An 11,764-nucleotide genomic window follows, 5' to 3' on the forward strand; every position below is an offset into this window, starting at 1 on the left:
ACGCCTACAACAGATACACACAGACATACACACGGATACACACATACATACATATACACAGACGTATAGATGTGCACACAGAAACATAGACGTACACATACACACAGATGCACGTACATAGATATACACACATACGGGCACACAGACACGCACACATACACACACGCGAAAATGTCCTTCAGTAGCCAGATTTGCATTTCTCGTTCTCTTTCCTTAACACCTCGTGGCTCCTGACTCAGAGAATAGCAGCGTCTGGAGCAAAGCTCATTCCCATATTCGCCATCCGTCCTACCCACACAGAATGCCGGGAAGTCCTGTATGAGGAAGAGGAGGAGGAGGAGGAGAGAAAGAAGGGGGAAGTGGGAGAAGCGGTGGCATGCTGGGGCCAGCTCTTACTACTAGGCTCGCAGAACCAATTATTACACTTCCCAGACTTTTGTAAGCCAGTCATTAAACACGGCTTTTATTACGGATTAAACTATAAGCTTGCATTTAAATATATTATGTTGAAAGTAAATGTAATAAGTGCTCAAACTCATTACTTGTAACCAACAAGTTTTTGAACTTACTCATGTCCATGACATACATATAGTGACAGACCCCTTAGTGCTCATTTTTCCCAGCAACACTTTCGGTGACATCACATTCGTAGTTTGAAATCGGCCATGGCGAGAGTATTTCTACCATGGAAACAGTAAATGCTACGTACTGGGATTTTGAGACAGAGAGAGAGAGAGAGCTGGTTGTTAAGCATTTGCCAGCTCACCATTGAGGAGAAAGAATAGCTATTTCACCCACTAGGGTAGGGTGGGGTTTCTATGAGGCTTTATTTTCTTGCTCTTCCTAGGCCAAGGGCTTCCTGTTAGATTTGGAGGGAGGCATTCCTAAGGATGGAGACTGACAAGAACCTTCACCTGGGTGCCCTCCTTGTCACGCTTACCTGGTCCTGGCTCACTGGACAACCTCTGAGCGAGACTCCAGCCCACAGGTTTCCATCCTTCCCGGGCTCTCTCCCACGTTTAGCCACCAGAGGGCAGCCTTGCGCAAGGATAACTAAATCTAGCAATTACCTGCAGCCTTGGATTCTGGGTGAGGCCTGCTGTGATGGGAGATGGGAAGAAGGCCAACTATGATCTAGCTGACTCGTTTCTTGAATTATAAAGACAGGAGAGATGTCGTCCTTCTCCTTATAAGGAGATGCTGGGCAAGAAAGAAGTAATAGATGGGCACTTGGCAGCAGGTGTTGATAGAAACATAAAAGAGGGTCGAGGCAGGCAATTCATTTCTTCAGCCAGCACGGGTTTTATTGAGCACCTCCCTGCCACGTGCCAGGCACTGCATTACATACTGGGGATCAGATGACGTGTAACAGACGTACTCCTTTTCCTCCTGGAGCTTAGAGTCTGGCTCAGAAAACACGTGGTAAGCAGTCACACAACCACACTACACAGCTCATGATACACACGGTAAGAGGAGTCTACAGAATGCTATGAGTGCTTACAGGAGGGAGACCTAGTCTAAGAGGCCAGCAGACCTCTAAGAAACAACAGCTAAGCTGAAACCAAAGGAAGAAGTAAGAGTTAGCCAGGTACTCCATTGCCATGGCAATCACTCGAGGTGGCAGTGTGGGGCTGGCCCCCAAGTCCGGCTGGGCAGGTATGTATCTTGCAGCCCACATGGGAGGGAACACACTCATCTGCCCTCTCCGGCATGTTTAGCACCTGTCCAAATTCTCTGGGTCCTCAGGACAGTCCGTAGGCAGACAAGCCAGGGATTATTAGTCACATTCTTCAGATGGAGAAATCAAGAACTGCAGAAGATAAAGTGCTTACTGGAGCTCACGTAGCTATCGGAGGCCCGAACCAAGACTCAATACACAGGCCGCAAATAGAGTAGGAAGTCTTTTTTTTTCTAATGTTTATTTTTTATTTTATTTTTGAGAGAGAGAAAGAGAGGGAGAGAGAACATGAGCAGGGGCAGGGGCAGAGAGAGTGGGAGACACAGAATCTGAAGCAGGCTCCAGGCTCGGAGCTGTCAGCCCAGACCCTAACACGGGGCCTGAACTCGTGAACCGTGAGATCATGACCTGAGCCAAAGTTGGACGTGTTACCGACTGAGCCACCCAGGCGCCCCCTGGAGTGGGAAGTCTTAAAGGTGAGAGGTGCCCTCATGGTTTCTATGCCATCTGCCCCCGCTCTCCTAGAGATCTCAGGATTCCCGCACAACTGGGGCTGAGAAAACAGTGAGCCAGTCACTCCCTGCCTTTCAAAACAGTAGACAGCAGTGGAATTTCAGAACAGTGAAGCTCTGACTCTTCCTCTTCCGTCTTCTGAGGAGCTCGTTACAGGAGGATTACTCTCTCTCTCATCCGCCGGTCATATCCTCTTCCGTGTCCAGCTCGGTTTGGTTACAACAAGGCCTAGGCATCCGACAGCTGAAAGCTTCAGGATCCCCAACTGCAAGAAACTGTGGGAAAAGAACCAAAGAGAATCATCTAGAACTAGGGCTCCTCCATGCTAGAAGCCACATCATACCCCATGTGCTCCAAGGTTAATCTGTGCTGAGTCCAGAAAATCATCTGCACCACCCCCCCACCTCCCCGACCCGCTCTATGGCTCTCTGGACTCCGGAACTGGCCAGATACTGGAATAGAAGCTATTATGCACATCAACTCATTTAACCCCAACAACAACCCTAGAAAGTAGGGATGTTTCTCTCCACACTGGGGAGGAGGCAACAGACTTATGCAAGGGCAGTGGCCTGAAAGAACAGAGCAGTGCGTGGCAGAATCAGGGTTCAGAACCGCCTCCCTCCTGACATAGGGTCCCAAGTCCAGCTCTTTATGCCTCACTTCAGCGTAGGAACCTCTCTCAAGGTCAGAGGAGGTGACCCCCATGGTTTCTTTCCTGAGGCCGTGTTATTACACTGGGCAGGAAGGATCGCCCCAGGGACCCGCTGCCTGTGCAGCAGTCTCCCAGCTAATCTCCTGTTTTGGGCGAGGGAAGCCCAAGGAATAGAAAGAATGCCCTCTTTGGCCACCCTCCTGAAGAAATTCTAGACGGTGCATCTGTCCCCAGGCCCCTCTGGAATATGGAGAGAGGATTGGGAGGGTGAGAAATCCAAGCTGGCTCCCAGCAGCTGTTCCATCTTAACAGGAAGGAGCTGGGGCTCTGACTTCTCTGGGACCCCAGGGAGTTAGGGTCAGGCTCCTGGCAGGGAAGCTGAGAGCATCTCTTTATCCAGAGTGAGGCACAGGCACATCGACTGCCGGACCGCTGATGTCCGGGAGCAGTCTGAGGTTGGCTTCAAATCCACGTCTTCCAAGAGCAGGTCTTTCCAAATCCCACTCCTCCGGGTCATTAGTGGCCATCAGCACCTGTGCTTGACCTTGGCGAGGCCCCCCCAGTGCTGGAGGAAGAAGCCCCCCCCCCACCAGAAGTCTCTGGACTTTGGGAATTTGCAGTGACGGCCCCTTCACTTGCCCACCCTCAGATCCACAGCAAGGCTGGGGCCAGAGAGGACTGGTGGGGACTAGAGGGCGCCAGGAAGGGCTTCGTCCCCTGACCTTGCCTGGACTTTCTTCCTTCTGCTTTTTCCTTTAGTCCCCTCCGAGAATGACAATCTCTGATGCTTCCGCTGTGAATTTGCACTCTGCAGAGCTCTTTCCTATATGGGATCTAATTTACAGCCCCACCAACTCTGGGAGGGAGGCATTCTTACCCCTGCTTTCCAGATAGAATATGGGAGGCTAAGTGATTTGTTTCAGAGGAAGATGACTTAACATATAGCAAAGCAAGACTAGGGGCGCCTGGCTGGCTCAGACCAAAGAGCATGTGACTCTTAATCTCGGGGTCGTGAGTTCCAGCGCCCCAATGCGGTGCAGAGATTACTTAGATAAATAAAACTTTAAAAAGGAAAGGAAAAAGAAAAACAAGACTGAGGGTGGGAGGGACAGACAGCATTTCTTGGGAATTCCTGTAGGAGAAATGCGAAATCTCATCATCCCCACCCCCCTGCAGGGGCAAAGGCTTGGTGCCCTCGCTCTGCAGCCCCCAAAAGCAAGGAGCCGGGAGAGCATCGCCCAGGTGGAAAACATGGGAGCTGTTCATAGAGCCTGAGTCCTGAGCCTGCCTCAAGGCAGTGGGGCCCAAATCCTAATGCAGCGCGTGAGGTAATGAGGTGGCTGTGGCTTCTGAGGATCCGAGTGCAGGAAAGCCCTAGGGCTCAAGGACACACTGTCCCCCATCTCTGCCCCCACCCCGCAGGCGCTTGGACGGCCCAGCACCCACATGCCCGTGTCTGCGTGTCTGCGTGTCTGCGTCCTTGCTGCTTCTGGCCAGAAGGAGGGAGGCAGACAGACCGGCGGGTGGTGGACAGGGCTGTGCCCCGCCCCCTCCACTGTCTGGAGCTCTCTCATCCTCTCCTTCCTCCGCCCGCCCCGCCCCTCCCCCCAGCTACACACCGGCTCCGTTTTGCCCCTCCTCTCTCTCAAGGTTGTCTCTCAGGCTGGGCCAGTGGCACCTTCTCCAGCACCCACGTCTCATCTCGTCTCACACATCTGCCTCCCTCCGTTGCTGCCAGCCTCCACCAGGGTCCCCTTATGGAGGGAGGATGTGGCTTTTCCTTCCACCCCTCCCATGCCTCCCTCCTCTTCTGGGGGTGACATCTCAGCCAAGGGACCACCTTCTTCCTGCTGCACTAAAATAAACTCCCCAAACTCAGGCCTTCTTGTCTTTAGATCACCCTTTAGATCACCCTGTGCATCCCTCCCAGACGTTGCCAACACTGCAGCCCCCGTTGTGTATGAACATCCCCTCCCCCCAGCACACCCCTTTGAACATGCACCCAGAACCCAGTCCCCCTTCTCTCCCCCTTGCAAGCCCTCTGTCTCCTTTCCCTTCGTCCCCTTCTCTGTGCCCCAACTACCAGAGCAAACAGCTTCTAAAGTTCTCCTGGCTGCGTGGTCCCAGCCCTGCCTTCCAGAATCCTTGTCCAGCTCAGGATTCATACACAGGAGGAAGGGCAGTGTTTCCCGCTGTAACCACCTGCAAAGGGACTGTGGTACCAGGGAGCGAGCACTAAAATGAGAGACCGCAGCCCCAGGCCCTGACTAGCTGTGTGATGTGCAGCAGGTCACACCAGCACCTCCCTCTGTCCACCTTCCCCTTGGCGCTCCCTGGGCAACAGCTCCCTTGCTCAAAGCATAGCCAAGCCCGAGGGACGTCGTATCCGGAACCCCTTCCCCTTCCGAGTCCAAGAACAAAGACCAGACCCTCCCCTACTGTTGGCTGCGACATGGACCAGCACTGACCAAGAGATACCAACAGTAAAGGAGAAGAAAGGGAAGCAAGGACAGAAAACACAGGCAGCACAAGACGCGTGCTGTCACCCAAGTCAAAGTTTCTGATCCCTAATCAATTGCACTCTGATCCTCAAAGCTGACTTGGCTGTAAGCCCTCGCAAGCCCCTCCTCTGGTCCCTGAAGAAGAGGGAACAATCCAAGCTCTCCACTCAGGCCCAGGAACTTTTGATAGGTACACCTGTCCTGCCCCATCTTGACACAAGACGCAACAGGTCTTGAACCTCACATCATATGCAATCAACATACACCCACCAAAGGATTACCAACATCCAGCTCAGGAGGGGCGCTGTCTCCCCCAGAAGGGCCCGTACATCCCAGAACAGGTTCCTGGGGCCCGGCGTCTCTTTTGGGGAATCTAAGAAGTCCCCAAGAGAATGTGTCCTGGGAGACAGGTGGGAAGATAAGTTTGAACCTTAGGAACAAGCAATGGGCAGGTGAGCCTTTGGCCTTCGGAGGAGTGCTTGCTATAGGGTGGGGTGGGGGGCAGTGCGGACTGGGGTGGGCAGAGGAGATGTGGGACCCCCTGCAGTGCCTGAGGCCCGTGGCTCTGGGTAGTCCTGAAAAATACCAGGCCAGAAAGATGCAAACAGCCACCACGCTTGGAATATTCTGCGGAGTAGGAAGGTATTAAGCAGTTACTCAGATGTTTCAAGCTAAGGCCCCCTGCAGAGGGAGAAAAAACAATGCAGTCTTTAGGGATTCACCTCTTCCAGAGCATCTATATACTTGGTTAAAATCACCTTGCTAACATAGATGCTACCTACTTCTTTGAACAAGTAGGTCTGAAAAATCAGGTCTTTTCCTGAAGTCAGTGTATCAAGTCATAGTCCCTGCAGTGATTCTGGGAGATAGAGAAAGACGGAAAGCTGGGAAAAATCCACTATTCCAAAGGCCCTGAGATTCCCCAGCGTCCTTTGGTCCAAGACCCTGTGTCCAGGCAGGACCTTACCTGGTGCAGAAGGCCATCTCCTCTGGTTTTTAGTAACAGCCAGAGGTCCAGAAAAAGCCACCAGGCCACCGTCAGCATGAATTACCACATTCAATCCCCATAGTACAGCAGTGCCCATTTTATGGAAGAGCTCGGAGGGGTTAAGTTCCTTATCCAAGGTCACACAAGTAAGGCGGAATGGAAATGACTGCAAAGCCCTCGGCCCTCTTGGATTGGCGCTGGGTGTCTGGCGCAGCTGCTAAATCACCATCACCTCACACTTCCTCCGGGAGCCTCACACATAGGACACACGTAATAAACACATGCCAGGCCAGCTCTGGGGCGCGGGGGTGGCCGACCTGCTATAGAAATCGGACTGTAAATGGCTCACTTTCAGCCTCTTCCCTCTCCTGACTTCCCCCCAAATGGGGGCCCAGGCACACCTGGATTTCTCCTCCAAGCCTTTCTAATGCAGATCTTCCCACACCCCCTCCCTTCCTATCTATTGTCTCAGAGGCCAGCTTCTTGGCTCCAGCGCTCCTATTCACTGATTTCTTTCCGTTTCTTCCACCCCAAGTACAATAGGCTCCTTCCCACTTATTGGTAAACAGAATCCCAACTAGCCCCAGGGGGGTGTGTTCCAGGGGGTTCTGAGCTCACTGTGGGCTTCAGTCTCCTCCCAGTGCAGATAGGAGCCCCGGGGAGGCAGCCTGCCCCCTTCTGCCTCTCTGCCCTCCGCCCACATTATTGCACGTTGCAACTTTGGGAGACTAGAGCCACTGTCCTTTCTGGAGCTCGGGGACTGCTCACTCTTCCTGTGCCTGGAACCCTGGAAGAAGGAAGGGGAACTTTTTTGTTTGTTTGTTTGTTTGTTTGTTTTGAGCTTCTGTCAAGCCAGTTCCCACCACTCCATTCCCAGGGTGAGGTCGGCTAGGTGAGTGTGTGGCGCTTCCTAAGTACCATCTAGGACAGCCTGAGGAGAAGCAGTAATAAATGAGGCAGAGACGGGGAATCCTGGAGAAAGGGGACACGCCCCCCTGGACCACAGCCAGCAGCCATAGCTCCTCCATCACCCAGGCTGATGGGGACCCCCTAGCTCTCACACGGAGCCTGAGCCTCAGTTTTCTGAGCAGGGTGGAGGAGGAGCCCCGGAGTGTTCAAGGCCCACCCATGATATTTCCGCAGATCCAGGCCCTGCCTCAGTGTTGACCATCTCCAGTGTCCCTCATTGACTCTTTGGACAACAACACTTTATTAAATGCCAAGCACCAGGGACAGTACGATAAAGACAGACAAGGTCCCTGTCCTCAGTGGGGGAGACAGGCAGTAATGGAACAAACATAACAGATAATATAATTCAAAGGCAGATGCTAGAAGACAACAGAAGAAGGTGATGTGGCAGAGACTGATGGTAGAAGCCAGTGATGTTAGAAAAGGTAGTCAAGGGGTGCCCGGGTGGCTCAGTCAGTTAAGCGTCAGACTTTGGCTCAGGTCACCATCTCACAGTTCATGGGTTCGAGCCCCACGTAGAGCTCTGCACTGACAGTGGGGAGCCTGCTTGGGATTCTCTCTCTCCCCCCATTCTCTCTCGGCCCCTCCCCCACTTGCCCTCCCCCCCCCTCAAATAATACATTAAGAAAAGAAAGAAAGAAAATGTAGTCAAGGAGGGCCTCTCAGAGGTGGTGATGGTTGAGTCCTGGCCCTCATGACCAGCAGACAGCAGTGGTGAAAGAAGCGAGGGAACCATTGGATCTGCACAGAAAGAAGCAAGCAGGGCAGGTGTGAGGACGGAGGGGGCCAGCTGGGAGCAAGCAGCGCAGGGTGGTGGTGGGGTGGGAGGTAGCACCACCCTGAGCATGAAGGTTCTGTGGGATTTCATCCAAAGTGCGTAGATCCTTCTCCAAGGAGCTCAAATACCCCTACCCCCTTGTGTCCCTGTTCGAGACGCTAAAAGCACAGGGAAAGGAAAAAATGAAGTGTGACTCACAAACTAGAAGGTGACAGTGACCAGAGCCAGGATAACCTTCAAAGGAGGAAGCACCCAGTAGCCTGGCCACCAGACCTGGGGAGGGTAGTGGGTGAAAATGGAGAACTGAAGTGGAAGAAGAAAGGAGACACCCCGAGCTGGGAGAGGAGTGACAGCAGGAAGGCCCTCAGGGCTGGGGCTTAGGGAGCAGGGACTGAGGGGCCCCCAGAGGCAGCGGTGAGGTCAGGTCAGCGTTGAGCTGGGCCCATGCAGTGTGGTCTCCCCTCGGTCCGTTGCTCAAGGAGACCTGGCATCAACAATTCCACTGTGAGGGGCGCCTGGGTGGTTCAGTCGGTTGAGCGTCTGACTTTTGCTCAGGTCATGATCTCGAGGTGCATGGGTTCAAGCCCATGTCGGGCTCTGTGCTGACAGCTGAGAGCCTGGAGCCTGCTTCAGATTCTGTGTCTCCCTCTCTCTCTGTCCCTCCCCTGCTCATGCTCTTTCTTTCCCTCTCTCAAAAATAAACATTAAAAAAAAAAAAAAGAATTCCACTGTGTCTCAGACCTGTTAGAGTTGGATATAGGTTCCTTTAGGTCTGTCTGTAGCTTGAGGTGTGCTCAGGAGAAGCAGAGCCCCCACCCCACCCCTACAACCCCCTCCACCCCTCCACACATACTGGGTGTACTAAGGAGCCTGGAACAACGGTAGAAGCGTCCCCTCAGGAAGCTTAGCCTGCTGTGTGGCCTCAGGCAAATCACTTTTCTGTTCCTTTCCTCTGGGCCATGATGAGATTGGCTTAGATGATCCCCAAAGTACTGTCTGGGACTCTGAGATGCCATATGTCTTTTTGTTTTCTTGACAGGGACCCAAGAAAATAGGGCTTAAAGATGAGGCCTGCTACTGAGTCTCAGGGCCCCCCAGTGCTCAGGACCCCCCACGATGCTCCGGAAACAGCAGCTTTCCCACTGCAGGGGGGCTTCTCTGCTCCCCTGGGTGCAGACAGAGCGCGGTTACAGGGCATGCCCACTCACTTGCAACATCTGCGCCCAGCTCAGACCCAGCCACCTCCCAGGAATGGCCCCTCCCTCGGGGACAGAAACTCCCAGAAGCTTCTTGGCATCTTTCGATGCCAAGGTTGGGTGGGATGCAGCCACCCTCCCCACCCCCCACCACTGCAAGGCAGAGAAAGGACCCCAGTGACCATATAAACACCACCCACCTGAGGAAGGAGTCTGGGACTTGAGTGGGGGAAATGCCCTCTGGGGGAGCAGAAGAGCCTTGCCCCCTTATGAGAGGGTGTGGGGTGACCGGGGCAGAGCCAAGATTTCAGACCCACTGTCCTTTCCACCTTGTCGCTGCAGGGCCAGTCTCCAAACCCTGGCCAGCCCTCTCCTTCCCGGCCCCTTCCCTCTAGCTGGCTCAGGTCGACAGCTCCTTTAACACACTGGCTGCTTTCTCATGCACAATAAATGCTTCCCCACAGAACCTGCTGCGACTTCCACCACATTAGTAATCAGTGCACAGAACAAGAGCTTTCTCTTCCTCTCCTCCCCCGCTCCTGTCTCTCTCCTCCCTTCTCTGTTTCTCTCCCTTACCCTTACCTCCTCCCCACCCAGCACAGCCAGGGCCACCCACTGGGAAGCTGAGGTTTATCATCAAATCAGGCTTTGGCCTAAGGAAAACTGGTTTATTTTCCTTGCTTTGAGAAGGTGCCCACAGGGGCAGCCAGGGAAAGGGTGCATTGTATATTCAGAGCATTCTTACCTCCGTGGCTGAATCTGGCCCTATTTTCTCATTTCCCTCCAGCGCGGCTTCTCCGTCCTGCCTGCCCCGCCCCCATCCTTTTGCCCTTCACCCCCGCGGGGCCCACCCACGCCCAGTCAGTCCTTCATTCCCCTTCTTCAGTAATTTAGAGTCATTACTTTCAGGTGCCGGGGGCTCAGGCTCTGAGGGCTCAGGCGCTGGGGAAAGGCGGGAGCCCCGCGCAGGGGTGCACGGGTGCCCAAACAGATCATTAAAGTACAGAGTGGTAACGGCTGCAGAGGTGATGCACAGCGCCAGGATGGGAGCCACTCACAGTCTCCCCCTGCGACAGAGACCAAGGAAGGTGCGCTGAAGGCGGGGCGGTCCCGAAGGTGCTGGAGGCGAGACCTGCGGCTGAGGTGGGGGGATGCTCACGGGGTGAAGGGCAGGCTGGCGACAGGTGCTACAGGCCCACGGCTGGCTCTGCAGTGGGCTGGGCATGTGGTGCCAGGCGAGGCAGGAAGGGGAGGGGTGGGGTGTGCAGGGCGGAGCAGGGCCGGGTCGGTATTTGGGAAGTCCTGTGCAAGGCGGTTTTGCAGATGGGACTGGAGTCTAGTGCGGGGAGCGGGCTTGGGGGTGTGAGTTCGGAGCCCTGCGATAGATCGCGGGGTGTGGAGCTCTGAGCGGAGGGGGGAACTGCATCCAGGTGTGGCCTGGGACACTCGGGGGCCCCCTGGCCAGGGACAGGTCCAGGGACAGCCCAGTGGGCCCACTCAAGCAGAAGAAACACCAGAGAGGCAGGAGGGACAGCGGCAGCAGAGGCAAACCACCCAGAAGGGAAGGGAGGGGCCGGAGAGGAAGACAGAAGGAGGTGGGTCAGGCCCCCCTTGGAGCCGGCACCGCAAAGTTCAGTGTGGGCACAGCATTGTCCAGACACTCTGTGAGCTCTGCCTCCCCGCTGCTCCCCTGGGTCCTCCTTCCGCCACCCATCAGCAGTCACGGTGACGCCTCCATACTGAGCACCACTTGGCGGTCCAAGCTTCTAGACAGGCTCCAGCGGATGGAAAACGCACGACCCTCCTGCTCAGAGAGCTCGCTGACGGGAGGGGTGGGCACACAATCCCCGCTCGTTAAGAATAGCAACCAAGTAAAAAAAAAAAAAAAAAAAGAATAGCAACCAAGTAATATTAATAAGCAAAGCACCTACTGTCAAATTAGTTCACGCTAAACGGATGCCAGAGAGAAGGGGCCGACTCGGGGAAGGAAGGCAGGGACACCGTCTCTGGCTCTAGAGCACGGGGACTGAGTGGGACGTGACATCCATAATTCATAATAGATCAATCCTGCAGGGCCCGGCGCCCTGACCCCTTTGGAAACCCCTCTTTTCTCTGACAGCTGAGCCTGTCTCCTTGGAGGCCTAGGGCAGGAAGGTTTCCCTGCGAGATGCACTCGGGGGCCCTGTGGCCAGGATGATGGATGAGCAGGCAGGGACGGCTCCGGGCAGCCTGAGCAGAGAGAGAAATATGACGGCAAAGCAACTCAGAAACAAGAGAGGTTCCCCCTGGGGGCTGGATGGGGACAGCGGGGAGCTGGCTACTCTCAGCCGTCTCCTTGTCTGCCTCTCTCTCCAACCAGGTTTGACACAGATTGGCGACAGCTCAGAGGGGAAGGTGAGCGATCAAGGGTCCAAAAGACCATCTCTTCCCTCTTTTCCAGGATATGGTTTTGGCAAGCCTCAGGGTGCTTTGAGGAGTGGTTCACCCAG

This window comes from Hyaena hyaena, unplaced genomic scaffold (genome assembly GCF_003009895.1).
Source record: "Hyaena hyaena isolate Hyena2069 unplaced genomic scaffold, ASM300989v1 scaffold_28, whole genome shotgun sequence".
Classification (NCBI taxonomy): Eukaryota; Metazoa; Chordata; class Mammalia; order Carnivora; family Hyaenidae; genus Hyaena; species Hyaena hyaena.